The sequence below is a fragment of the Phyllobates terribilis genome, unplaced genomic scaffold (assembly GCF_046119375.1).
Source record: "Phyllobates terribilis strain yellow unplaced genomic scaffold, ASM4611937v1 Scaffold_2__4_contigs__length_985480577, whole genome shotgun sequence".
Classification (NCBI taxonomy): Eukaryota; Metazoa; Chordata; class Amphibia; order Anura; family Dendrobatidae; genus Phyllobates; species Phyllobates terribilis.
In genome coordinates this window covers 148653481-148668647 of record NW_027362762.1, presented here as the reverse complement: position 1 = coordinate 148668647, position 15167 = coordinate 148653481, and positions in this window count along the sequence as shown.

Genomic DNA, 15167 nt, shown 5'->3' with positions numbered 1-15167 from the left:
GGTTGAAGTGAGGGCAGATGACAGGAGTTTGATTTGTGCTCTTTAGGGCAGTTTTCCGGGCTGAGAAGCATTGTGACAGTGTGCAATGTTCACATTATCACAACAACTCCCCTGATTTGGATGCAAACATTAATAAAAGTATCTGTGACACACACCCTCTATCTCAGGGATATCAAGCTTAAACACAGAGGGCCAAAATTAAAAACTTGGACAAAGTCGTAGGCCAACCAGTATACATTATAATGGGCCCCACAAAGTCTTCCATACAGAATAATGGGCCCCACATAGTCCTCCATACAGAATAATGGGCCCCACATAGTCCTCCATACAGAATAATGGGCCCCACAAAGTCCTCCATACAGTATAATGGGCCCCACAAAGTCCTCCATACAGAATAATGGGCCCCACAAAGTCTTCTATGCAGAATAATGGGCCCCACATAGTCCTCCATACAGAATAATGGGCTACACATAGTCCTCCATACAGAATAATGGGCCCCACAAAGTCCTCCATACAAAATAATGGGCCCCACAAAGTCTTCCATATAGAATAAGGGTCCAACCAAGTCCTACATACAGAATAATGGGCTCCACCAAGTCCTCCATACAGAATAATGGGCCCCACATAGTCCTCCATACAGTATAATGGGCCCCACATAATCTTCCATACAGAGTAATGGGCCCCACATAGTCCTCCCCTCCATACAGAATAATGGCCCCACATAGTCCCCCTCACAGAATAATGAGCACCACATAGTCCTCCATACAAAATAATGGGCCCAACAAAGTCTTCCATACAGAATAAGGGGCCAACAAAGTCCTACATACAGAATAATGGGCTCCACCAACTCCTCCATACAGAATAATGGGCCCCACATAGTCCTCCATACAGTATAATGGGCTCCACAAAGTCCTCCATACAGTATAATGGGCCCCACAAAGTCCTCCATACAAAATAATGGGCCCCACAAAGTCTTCCATACAGAATAAGGGGCCAACAAAGTCCTCCATACAGAATAATGGGCTCCACCAAGTCCTCCATACAGAATAATGGGCCCCACATAGTCCTCCATACAGTATAATGGGCCCCACATAATCTTCCATACAGAGTAATGGGCCCCACATAGTCCTCCCCTCCATACAGAATAATGGCCCCACATAGTCCCCCTCACAGAATAATGAGCACCACATAGTCCTCCATACAGAATAATAGGCCCCCATAGTCCTCCATACAGTATAATGGGCACCACATAGTCCTCCATGCAAAATAATGGACCCCACATAGTGCTCCATACAGAATAATGGGCTCCACAAAGTCTTCCATACAGAATAAGGGGCCAACAAAGTCCTCCATACAGAATAATGGGCCCCACAAAGTCCTCCATGCAGTATAATGGGCCCCACATAGTCCTCCATACAATATAATGGGCCCCACATAGTCCTCCATACAGAATAATGGGCCCCACATAGTCCTCCATACAGAATAATGAGCCCCACATAGTCCTCCATACAGAATAATGGGCGGCATGAGCTGGAGAGCGGCATGAGCAGGCAGGGCAGAGCCCGGCGTGAGCAGGCAGAGCGCGGCAGCGCAGCATGAGCCACCAGAGCGCAGCATCGTGGCGTGAGCAGGCAGAGCGCAGCAGCTTGGCGTGACATTACCGCCCTCCCGATGCGATAGCATCGGGCCTCCATCTAGTAGGGGAATATTTCTCTAAGCCGATTTGCAGGACTAATCAACAATTACTGGAAACTTTTTGATGCAGTTATTGCTGCACAGGGGGACATGCCAAATACTGAAAGCAGAGGCGTAGCTAGGGCTTTGGTTCAGGGGGGCGAAATTTCTGAGTGGGCCCCTTACCAGGTAAACCGTGATTACAGCTATGGTGGCGCACCCAGATAGTGGATGTAGGAAAACCTCAGCAGATGACTGTTACTAAAAATAATCTCTATACAAAGATCAGCACTGATACTACTGCCATATGGTGGCCATATATTGATAGAAGCCAGTCCTGCAGAACATACAGTACAGACCAAAAGTTTGAACACACCTTCTCATTTAAAGATTTTTCTGTATTTTCATGACTTTGAAAATTGTACATTCACACTGAAGGCATCAAAACTATGAATTAACACATGTGGAATTATATACTTAACAAAAAAGTGTGAAACAACTGAAAATATGTCTTATATTCTAGGTTCTTCAAAGTAGCCACCTTTTGCTTTGATGACTGCTTTGCACACTCTTGGCATTCTCTTGATGAGCTTCAAGAGGTAGTCACCGGAAATGGTTTTCACTTCACAGGTGTGCCCTGTCAGGTTTAATAAGTTGGATTTCTTGCCTTATAAATGGGGTTGGGACCATCAGTTGTGTTGTGCAGAAGTCAGGTGCATATACAGCTGATAGTCCTACTGAATAGACTGTTAGAATTTGTATTATGGCAAGAAAAAAGCTGCTAAGTAAAGAAAAACGAGTGGCCATCATTACTTTAAGAAATTAAGGTCAGTCAGTCCGAAAAATTGGGAAAACTTTGAAAGTGTCCCCAAGTGCAGTTGCAAAAACCATCAAGCGCTACAAAGAAACTGGCTGACATGAGGACCGTCCCAGGAAAGGAAGACCAGGAGTCACCTCTGCTTCTGAGGATAAGTTTATCCGAGTCACGAGCCTCAGAAATCGCAGGTTAACAGCAGCTCAGATTAGAGACCAGGTCAATGCCACACAGAGTTCTAGCAGCAGGCACATCTCTACAACAACTGTTAAGAGGAGACTTTGTGCAGCAGGCCTTCATGGTAAAATAGCTGCTAGGAAACCACTGCTAAGGACAGGCAACAAGCAGAAGAGACTTGTTTGGGCTAAAGAACCCAAGGAATGGACATTAGACCAGTGGAAATCTGTGCTTTGGCCTGATGAGTCCATATTTGAGATCTTTGGTTCCAACCACTGTGTCTTTGTGCGACGCCGAAAAGGTGAACGGATGGACTCTACATGCCTGGTTCCCACCATGAAGCATGGAGGAGGTGTGATGGTGTGGGGATGTTTTGCTGGTGACACTGTTGGGGATTTATTCAAAATTGAAGGCATACTGAACCAGCATGGCTACCACAGCATCTTGCAGCAGCATGCTATTCCATCCAGTTTGCGTTTAGTTGGACCATCATTTATTTTTCAACAGGACAATGACCCCAAACACACCTCCAGGCTGTGTAAGGGCTATTTGACCAAGAAGGAGAGTGATGGGGTGCTACACCAGATGACCTGGCCTCCACAGTCACCAGACCTGAACCCAATCGAGATGGTTTGGGGTGAGCTGGACCGCCGAGTGAAGGCAAAAGTGCCAAAAAGTGCTAAGCATCTCTGGGAACTCCTTCAAGATTGTTAGAAGACCATTTCCAGTGACTACCTCTTGAAGCTCATCAAGAGAATGCCAAGAGTGTGCAAAGCAGTCATCAAAGCAAAAGGTGGCTACTTTGAAGAACCTAGAATATAAGACATATTTTCAGTTGTTTCACACTTTTTTGTTAAGTATATAATTCCACATGTGTTAATTCATAGTTTTGATGCCTTCAGTGTGAATGTACAATTTTCAAAGTCATGAAAATACAGAAAAATCTTTAAATGAGAAGGTGTGTCCAAACTTTTGCTCTGTACTGTATAAGAGATCACAGTATAGTTATATATAGTAACTTACAGGTGACGTTCTTTCTGATTAAATTGTTCACTTTTCCTGTCTTTTCCATCTGGCCCAGACCGACACGACGACTTCTCCATCCAGGACTCAGTCTCAGGTCTGCAGAGATCACAACACAGACACATTTGACTCCTTACATTTCAGGCACCGTCCCCATCTATTTGCAACCTGCACAAGCTCCTCCTCTTGCTGATACCCCAATACTGAGCCGCTGCTGTGGGTGTCCCTATTACTACACCTGCTGTGCGCCCTCTAGATGGTAAAACAAACCTCTAGAATATAGTAATGCCATGTGCAAGTACCCTAGAAAACATTACCCACATTTTGCCCCCTAGAAAGTAATAATGCCCTCTGTGTGCCCCTTTGACAGTCATAATAACCTGAGTTCCCCTATAACGATAAGTGCCCACTTAACATTTAATAATGTCCTGAGTCTTCCCCCATGTACAGCTCCCCTCTACACAGTATGATGCTCTCCTATACACAGTATAATGCTCCCTCACTGTGTAGTACCCCCCACAGTATACTGACCCCTTAGTAGCCATCAAAGTGATAGCTCCCACACTATACGATGGCCCCCACACTATACAAAGACCGCACATTATCCCCCACACTGTATGATGGCCCCCACACTATACAAAGACCCCACATTATCTGCCACACTGTATGATGGCCCCCACACTATACAAAGACCCCACATTATCCCACACACTGTATGATGGCCCCCACACTATACAAAGAACCCACATTATCTCCCGCACTGTTTGATGGCCCCCACACTGTGCAAAGGTCCCACATTATCTCCCATACTGTATGACCCTAACTGTAATCCCCACACTGTATAAATAGTTCTCAGTATAGTATAATGCTCCCCCATAGGCTGAGTCTGTAGTATAATAGCTCCCATAGGCAGAGTCTGTAGTATAATGTCCCCCCCCATAGGCAGAATCTGTAGTATAATGTCCCCCCCCCATAGGCAGAGTCTGTAGGTAGTATAATGCCCCCCCCATAGGCAGTCTGTTGGTAGTATAATGCCGCACCCCATAGGCAGAGTCTGTAGGTAGTATAATGTCGTCGTCCCCATAGGCAGTCTGTAGGTAGTATAATGTCGCCCCCCCATAGGCAGAGTCTGTAGGTAGTATAATAGCCCCCCTAGGCAGAGTCTGTAGGTAGTATGTTACCCCCATAGGCAGTCTGTAGGTAGTATAATGTTCTCCTGCTCAACCTCCTCCTGCTCAAGGGCCCCATAGGGACATCGAGTCTCCGTGCTCTGCCCAGAGTGTAACTGTATCGGGTGCTGCGCAAGCCGATACAGTTGCACTAGCGTAGCTCCGATTGTGCCCCCTCAGAGCTCTGGGCCCGGGGCCACCGCCCCCTCTGCCTCCCGGTAGCTACGCTACTGACTGAAAGCAAAGGTTCACATACTTTTGCCACTCACAGACATGTGATATTGGATGATTTTCCTCAATAAGAAGTATGACAAAGTCTAATATTTTGACTCAGTTCTTTTTTTCTACTTTTGTGAAAAACTGATGGAGTTTTAGGCCAAATTTATGGAGAAATAAGGAAAATTCAGTAGGGTTCATAAACTTTCAAGCACCACTGTAGATTCTATATGGATCCTTAGTAATTGAACTCCATAGACTATGTAGTATGCTCCATTGGATGATGTACATGTAGCCTTACAATGCTGGCTTTTATAGTAAATGGAGTGAATTAGAAATGTGATTCTTTTGATTTGACCCCATACAATTAGGAACAATGTAATGGTGCATTCACACTACTGTAGTTTACTGCTGGGAATTTCAGCCCAAATGCGGATAGGAAATCTCATATATAGACATATACCAGGCTGTAAGCTATAAGGGCTCACTGAGACGTCTGTGTTTCATTTACGAGGTCTACCTATGGTTTTCACTGACAAAACCCATACCCATTAGAGTCTGTGGCTGTTCACACCTCCGAGTCTTTTTTGCAGACTGAATTACATAATTGAAACTCTGCAATGCAATGGGTCTGTGAAAAGCTCGGACATCACACAGACCCATTTTCCCCATGTTTGTTAAGAGAAACTTGAGAAAATTAACCCCTTTACCCCCGAGGGTGGTTGGCACGTTAATGACCAGGCCAATTTTTACAATTCTGACCACTGTCACTTTATGAGGTAATTACTCTGAAACGCTTCAACGGATCCCGCTGATTCTGAGATTGTTTTTTCGTGACATATTGTACTTCATGATAGTGGTAAAATTTATTTGATATCACTTGCATTTATTTGTGAAAAAATTGGAAATTTGGTGAAAATTTTGAAAATTTCACAATTTTCAAAATTTGAATTTTTATTTCGTTAAATAAGAGAGATATGTTACACAAAATAGTTAATAAATAACACTTCCCACATGTCTACTTTAAATCAGCACAATTTTGGAACCCAAATTTTTTTTTATTAGTGCGCTATAAGGGTTAAAAGTTGATCAGCGATTTCTGATTTTTCCAACAAAATTTACAAAACCATTTTTTTAGGGACCACATCACATTTGAAGTGACTTTGAGGGGCCTTTATGACAGAAAATACCCAAAAGTGACACCATTCTAAAAACTGCACCCCTCAAGGTACTCAAAACCACCAGAAGTTTATTAACTCTTCACGTGCTTCATGGGAATTTTTGGAATGGGGAAGAAAAAAATGAACAAAAATGTTACTTTAGACCCCAATTTTTTTATTTTTACAGGGGTAACAGGAAAAAATGGACCCCAAAATTTGTTGTGCAATTTCCCCTGAGTTCGTAGATACCCCATAGGTGGGGAAGAAACACTGGGCGCACAGCAGGGCTCAGAAGGGAAGGAGCACCATTTGACTTTTTGAATGTAAAATTTGCTTGAATAATTATCGGACGCCATGTTGCGTTTGGAGAGCCCCTGATGTGCCTAGACAGTGGAAACCCCCCACAAGTGACACCATTTTGGAAACTAGACCCCTCGGGGAACTTATCTAGATGTGTGGTGAGCATCTTGAACCCCCAGGTGCTTCACAGAAGTTTATAACATGGAGCCGTGAAAATAAAATTTTCACATTTTTCCCACAAAAATGTTTTTCAGCCCCCAGTTTTGCATTTTCATAAGGGTAGCAGGAGAAATTGCACCATGCAACTTGTTGTGCAATCTCTCCTGAGTAAGCCGATGCCCCATATGTGGGGGAAAACCATTGTTTAGGCGCACGGCAGGGTTTGGAAGGGAAGGAGCGCCATTTGACTTTTTGAATGTAAAATTTGCTTGAATAGTTAGCGGACGCCATGTTGCGTTTGGAGAGCCCCTGATGTGCCTAAACAGTGGAAACCCCCCACAAGTAACACCATTTTGGAAACTAGACCCCTCAAGAATTTTATCAAGGGGTACAGTGTACATTTTGAACCCAAAGGTACGACAGAATTTGATAACATTAGGTCATCATATTGAATAAGTTGTCATTAGTCTTGAGCGCAAGTGCTCGCTACTTGAGTTTGCATCGGGTACTCGGGTATGCACCAAGTATCGCGGGTGCTCGAATGACATGCTCGAGTCCCCGCCCGCATGTTTCACGTTTGTTAGACACCCAAAAAAAAACATGCGGGGATCGCTCGTGCATGGCAGGCGATCCCAGCAAGGTTTTTTTTGGCCGCGAAGCATATGGGGCAGAGACTCGAGCATGTCACTCGAGCACCCGCAATATTCAGTGCATACCCGAGTTCCCGATGCAAACTCGAGTGGCGAGCACTTGCGCTCAACACTGGTCGCCATATTGTCATAATTTTTTTTTTCTTTACTTTTGAAAAAAACCCAACCCTAATACAACCCCAACCCTAACCCAACCGTAACCCTAGAGTTTATTTTTTTACACCATTCCTCGTGTGGTATAAGTGATTAGACTACTTTATTCTTCGGGTCGGTGCGATTACAGCGATACTAGAATCATATCGGGGTTTTATGACTGACAGCTGTTACACACTTAAAGACGCTTTTTTTTTGCAAAGACTAGTGTTTGCATCACCCTATTTTGAGAGCTATAATTTTTCCATATTTTGGCCGACAGTAATGTGACGGCTTGTTTTTTGCGGGACAAGTTGACGTTTTTATTAGAACCATTTTCGGGCACGTGACTTTTTTTATCGCTTTCTATTCTGATTTTTGGGAGGCAGAATAAACAAAAACCAACAATTCAGGAATTGTTTTTTTGCGTTTTTTTTTTTATGCCGTTCCGCGTGTGGTAAAATTGATAATTCAGCGTTATTCTTCGGGTCAGTGCATTTACAGCGGTACCGCATTTATATAGTTTTTTTTATGTTTTGCCGCTTTTACACAATAAAAATGATTTTCTAGAAAAAATAATTTTTTTTGTAACGCTTTATTCGGAGAGCTAGAACTTTTTTTTTTTTTCGGACAATGGAGCTGTGTGGTGGCTTGTTTTTTTGTGGGACAAGATGACGTTTTTAGCGGTACCATTTTTATTTACATTCGTCTTTGTGATCGCGTGTTATTCCATTTTTTGTTTGGCGGTATGATGATGAAGCATTGTTTTTTGCTTCATTTTTTATTTATTTTTTTTACCGTGTTCACTAAAGGGGTTAACTAGTGGGACAATTTTATAGGTCAGGACCGCTCCCAGCACATAGCACCGGGTGTCAGCTGTGACAATCAGCTGACACCCGGCGGCGATCGCCCCGCACCGCTTGTGTGCGGGCACGATCGCAGCGCGCGTAATAATACGTAGCTGGTCCATAAGTCCCAGGGCACAGCTACGTACTATTACTGACATGGTCGGAAAGGGGGTTAATCATACTTGTATTTATATAGCGCCAACATAAACAGTAGCACTCTACAATTAAGCGGGGACATGTACAGACAATAAAGATATTACAGAGTAACACATAGTTCACCAGATACAGGAGGAGTGAGGGCCCTGCTCACAGTTTTCAATCTGTGAGGAAATAGGGGGACACAATAGGTAAAAAGTGCTCGTCATGTACGGTCCACCCATCATTATAATAAATAGGGCATTCAAATAAACTGCATCATCCGGTCATCAGCCAGCATCTGTCTAAGTACAGTGACCAAGTGCTATTTGGTGCATGGAGGGTGTGAAGACAGATGAATAGGAGGGGCAGATTCTGAATGAGAAAGGGGGAACAGGGGAGAGTTAGATTAGAGAAGTGAGATGATAGGCCTGTCTAATTAAATGTGTTTTTAAAACATGCTGAAAAACGTGGAGGCTAGGTATTAATCTGATTGTCCAGGGTATTGCATTCCAGGAAACTGGTGCAGCAAGAGAGAAGTCTGGAAGTCAGAAGTGTATGGAGAAAAAAGAAGTGCTGAAACACTGGTGGTAAAAATTGACCAAATACTGATAAAAATCTGATCTAAAACACTGATGGAAAAGTGAAAGGAATGTCCAGCGAGAGGAGCTCCGTTAAAAATAAAACTTCACATTTATTGGATGCATTTAATACTCCATCCAAAGGATAGATGACTAGAACTTGTTTCATGGTGTACCATGCCGAAACTTGTAGGTCCCCATTTCTGCCCTTCTGATAATACCAGGTAAAGTAAAGGGAGGTTTCTATACTCTGATACCGTTAATTCTGCTGATTTCCTATAGAATAACGATGACGAGCCTGCATTTCCAGCTGCCTCACCATTACCCCAGTGTATAACGTTCATATCCTGCCTTATTCCCATCTCCCGCAGTACAACACAGCTGTCTCTGCTGACTCTGACACAGTCTACACTGCAAAGCTGATAAGTGTACTGCGTGTGGGCCACTGTGAGCTGCGTGTGTGCCACTGTGAGCTACGTGTGGGCCACTGTGGGCTGCGTGTGGGCCACTGTGGGCTGCGTGTGGGCCACTGTGAGCTGCGTGTGGGCCACTGAGCTGCGTGTGGGCCACTGTGAGCTGCGTGTGGGCCACTGTGAGCTGTGTGGGGCACTGTGGGCTGTGTGTGGGGCGCTGTGAGCTGTGTGTGGGCCACTGTGGTGTCACGGGTGTGTCAGGTGTGACAATCGCTCTGTATCTGGCTGTAGAAGGTCACTGCGTTTGCCATTGCAGACACCTTCTTAATCTTTCTCACTTTTGGACCCAGCTGCGACCTCCCTCCTGCTCTCATTGACACACCCTGGTCTGGGTGTTTATAAACTCTCAGTCTGCTTCAGGGAGTCTCCGGTAATGTTCACATCTTCCCTTGTGAAGGCTTGAAGCTATTGCAGTCGGCTAGCTTCCTCTCTGGTGCCCTTGGAGGATGTTTGGTGTTATCTCTCTGGTGTCTTCTCAAGCTAAGTTTTCCCCCTTTGTTTGTCTCCCTTGTTGTCTTTAGTTTATAGTGGGAACTGACCAGTGCTCATCCCCCCATCAAGGGCCTAGCTCTAAGAATATACAGGGCTCAGGTTTCCTGCTCGGGGATTGGTGTGGAACTAATATAGGGACAGTAGGGTAGGCAGGGTGTTATTAGATCAGTCTAGTGGTCTCCACTCCCCCTTTCCCTAGTGTCTGGGCTTCCTTCCTCTGATCCCTTCATGTTGCACTTAGTCTGTCCCACACTGTGCATGACATTTGGGCTGTGTGTGGGCCACTGTGGGCTGTGTGTGGGCCAGCAGGTGGTCTTGGTGTATGATGGGTAGCAGCTTCTGATAATAGGACAGCCATAACTATGGCCTCTCTAACTTATTTTCTTGCATTTCTTTAGGTAAAATATCCTATGTGCAGAAGTCAGTAGAGAGTTTTAACCCTTTATTTTTTTAAAGATGGCAGCTTCCTACTTCTTGTTTATTTTTCTCTAAAGTGTTTAAAAATATGTGTTAATGAGACTTATATTACAACTCACGCCTCTGTAAGAAATTGTAGAATCACATGACTTGCAATGGTAGAAAAAAATCCTAAAAACAGGAGTTTGTCCCAACTTCAGCTTATCTGTTCCCACAGGACACAGTGGAGCAAGGAACAGCACCCTGCCCCACAGGTGAGAGGGACCTTCAGGTCATGTGACAGCCGTACATCACATGACTGAGTAGGATGCAGATAAGAGGAATGCTGCTGAGGGCCTCAGCCTCATAGGCGGATTATAATGAGGGCAATCTGGGCTACCGCCCGGGGCCCCGAGCCTCCAGGGGGCCCGGGGCTCCGGGGTGTCTATGGCCAGATTGCCCTCATTATATGTGCGGCGCCACGGCACATACCGGCAAACAGTGGCGGGAGGGCCCCCGGACCGCTCCCCCAGCAGTGGCGCACGGCCACTGCTTCGTCTTCGGCCGGGCCAGCACTGCAGCAGTTAACTTCCCTGTACTGGCCTGGCCGCGTCACTGCTAGGAGACACGGCCTTGTGCGCGGCCGTGTCTCCTAGCTGTGACGTCACGCAGTGCGCACCCGGCCTGCAGTGCTGCACCGGAAAAGAGCAGGATGACTGGAGCCGAGCCGGGGGATGGTGAGTGTGTGTGTGTCTGTGTGTGTGAGTGAGTGTGAGTGTGTGTGTGTGTATGTATGTATGTGTGTGTGTGTGTGTGTGCAGGCAGATATCATTGTGTGATGTCTGTTTATATGTATTTTTGTGTTTCAAATGTGTTTATGCGTGTATGTACAGTACAGACCAAAAGTTTGGACACACCTCATTTAAATATTTTTCTGTATTTTCAAGACTATGAAAATTGTACATTCACACTGAAGGCATCAAAACTATGAATTAACACATGTGGAATTATATACTTAACAAAAAAAAGTGTGAAACAACTGAAAATATGTCTTATATTCTAGGTTCTTCAAAGTAGCCACCTTTTGCTTTGATGACTGCGTTTCACACTCTTGGCATTCTCTTGATGAGCTTCAAGAGGTAGTCACCGGAAATGGTTTTCACTTCATAGGTGTGCCCTGTCAGGTTTAATAAGTGGGATTTCTTGCATTAGAAATGGGGTTGGGACAATCAGTTGTGTTGTGCAGAAGTCTGGTGCATATACAGCTGATAGTCCTACTGAATAGACTGTTAGAATTTGTATTATGGCAAGAAAAAATCAGCTAAGTAAAGAAAAACGAGTGGCCATCATTACTTTAAGAAATGAAGGTCAGTCAGTCTGAAAAATTGGGAAAACTTTGAAAGTGTCCTCAAGTGCAGTTGCAAAAACCATCAAGCGCTACAAAGAAACTTGCTCACATGAGGACCGCCCCAGGAAAGGAAGACCAAGAGTCACCTCTGCTTCTGAGGATAAGTTTATCCGAGTCACCAGCCTCAGAAATCGCAGGTTAGCAGCAGCTCAGATTAGAGACCAGGTCAATACCACACAGAGTTCTAGCAGCAGACACATCTCTTCAACAACTGTTAAGAGGAGACTTTGTGCAGCAGGCCTTCATGGTAAAATAGCTGCTAGGAAACCACTGCTAAGGACAGGCAACAAGCAGAAGAGACTTGTTTGGGCTAAAGAACCCAAGGAATGGACATTAGACCAGTGGAAATCTGTGCTTTGGTCTGATGAGTCCAAATATGAGATCTTTGGTTCCAACCACCATGTCTTTGTGCGACGCAGAAAAGGTGAATGGATGGACTCTACATGCCTGGTTGCCACCGTGAAGCATGGAGGAGGAGGTGTGATGGTGTGGGGGTGCTTTGCTGGTGACACTGTTGGGGATTTATTCAAAATTGAAGGCATACTGAACCAGCATGGCGACCACAGCATCTTGCAGCGACATGCTATTCCATCCGGTTTGCTTTTAGTTGGACCATCGTTTATTTTTCAACAGGACAATGACCCCAAACACACCTCCAGGCTGTGTAAGGGCTATTTGACGAAGGAGAGCGATGGGGTGCTACGCCAGATGACCTGGCCTCCACAGTCACCAGACCTGAACCCAATCGAGATGGTTTGGGGTGAGCTGGACCGCAGAGTGAAGGCAAAAGGGCCAACAAGTGCTAAGCATCTCTGGGAACTCCTTCAAGATTGTTGGAAGACCATTTCCGGTGACTACCTCTTGAAGCTCATCAAGAGAATGCCAAGAGTGTGCAAAGCAGTTATCAAAGTAAAAGGTGGCTACTTTGAAGAAGCTAGAATATAAGACATATTTTCAGTTGTTTCACACTTTTTTGTTAAGTATATAATTCCACATGTGTTAATTCATAGTTTTGATGCCTTCAGTGTGAATGTACAATTTTCATAGCCAAGAAAACACAGAAAAATCTTTAAATGAGAAGGTGTGTGCAAAATTTTGGTCTGTACTGTATATGTCTGTATATGTTTGTGTGTGTGCGTGACTGCGTGCGGCCTCCTGCTGTGTATAGATGGCGCCGTGCGGCCTCCTGCTGTGCATAGATGGCGCAGTGCGGCCTCCTGCTGTGTATAGATGGCGCCGTGCAGCCTCCTGCTCTGTTTAGATGGCGCCGTGCGGCCTCCTGCTGTGTATAGATGGCTCGGTGCGGCCTCCTGCTGTGTATAGATGGCTACGTGTGGCCTCCTGCTGTGTATAGATGGCTACGTGCGGCCTCCTGCTGTGTATAGATGGCTACGTGCGGCCTCCCGCTGTATATAGATGGCTACGTGCGGCCTCCCGCTGTGTATAGATGGCACCGTGCGGCCTCCCGCTGTGTATAGATGGCACCGTGCGGCCTCCTGCTGTGTATAGATGGCTACGTGCGGCCTCCTACTGTGTATAGATGACTCTGTGCGGCCTCCCGCTGTGTATAGATAGCTACGTGCGGCCTCCCGCTGTGTATAGATGGCTACGTGCGGCCTCCCGCTGTGTATAGATGGCTCCGTGCGGCCGCCCGCTGTGTATAGATGGCTACGTGCGGCCTCCCGCTGTGTACAGATGGCGCCCTGCGGCCTCCCGCTGTGTATAGCTGGCTACGTGCGGCCTCCCGCTGTGTAAAGATGGCTCAGTGCGGCTTCCTGCTGTGTATAGATGGCTACGTGCGGCCTCTCGCTGTGTATAGATGGCTACGTGCGGCCTCCTGCTGTGTATAGATGGCTACGTGCGGCCTCCCGCTGTGTATAGATGGCTACGTGCGGCCTCCCGCTGTGTATAGATGGCTACGTGCGGCCTCCCGCTGTGTATGGATGGAGCCGTGCGGCCTCCCGCTGTGTATAGATGGCTACGTGTGGCCTCCCGCTGTGTATAGATGGCTACGTGTGGCCTCCTGCTGTGTATAGATGGCTACGTGTGGCCTCCTGCTGTGTATAGATGGATATGTGCGGCCTCCTGCTGTGTATAGATGGATACGTGCGGCCTCCTACTGTGTATAGATGGCTACGTGCGGCCTCCCGCTGTGTATAGATGGCTACGTGCGGCCTCCCGCTGTGTATGGATGGAGCCGTGCGGCCTCCCGCTGTGTATAGATGGCTATGTGTGGCCTCCCGCTGTGTATAGATGGCTACGTGTGGCCTCCCGCTGTGTATAGATGGCTACGTGTGGCCTCCTGCTGTGTATAGATGGATATGTGCGGCCTCCTGCTGTGTATAGATGGATACGTGCGGCCTCCTACTGTGTATAGATGGCTACGTGCGGCCTCCTGCTGTGTATAGATGGCTACCTGCGGCCTCCTGCTGTGTATAGATGGCTACGTGCGGCCTCCCGCTGTGTATAGATGGTGTTGTGCGGCCTCCTGCAGTGTATAGATAACTACGTGCGGCCTCCCACTGTGTATAGATGGTACCGTGCGGCCTCCCGCTGTGTATAGATGGCTACATGCGGCCTCCCGCTGTGTATAGATGGCTACGTGCGGCCTCCCGCTTTGTATAGATGGTGCTGTGCGGCCTCCTGCAGTGTGTAGATGGCTACGTGCAGCCTCCCGCTGTGTATAGATGGCACCGTTGACAAGCGCTTTCCAAGCGATTTTAGCATCACTGGGAAAGTGCTTGACAACTTGGTTACACTATATAAATCCATGCAACCGGCATGGATTTATATAGTGTGACCATAAAAGAATGGTGAAAAATAAAAAATAAATATATAATTACCTTCTGATGGCCTGCCGACGTCAGCGGTCGCGTGACCCGCCACATGACTAAATGACATCATGGCAGGTCCTTTTCAGACCATCGCGAGCTGCCGGCAAGCCAGGACGCATCGGATAAAGACACCGGGGGCCATCAGACGGTAAATATAATATTTATTTTTTATTTTATTATTTTTTTACAGGTTCTATGGTACCCGGGTCCGGAGGAGAGTCTCCTGTCCTCCACACCCGGGTACCATCCGCACATTGAAACGCATGGATTCTGCATGTACAGATGCAGTGATGCGGATTCCATGTGTTCTAATGCAAGTCAATGGCGGCGAAAACGCCGCGATTCCGCAAAATAATTGGTAATGCTGCGGATTATTCCGCAATGATAATCCGCAGCGGAAATTTCCGCAGCATGTGCACAACACATGCGGATTATCATTGGGGAACATGGCAGACCTTCTACCATGCGTTTTTTAAGCAATTCTGCAGCGGAATTGCCGCTGCGGAAACGCTTAAAAAACGCATAG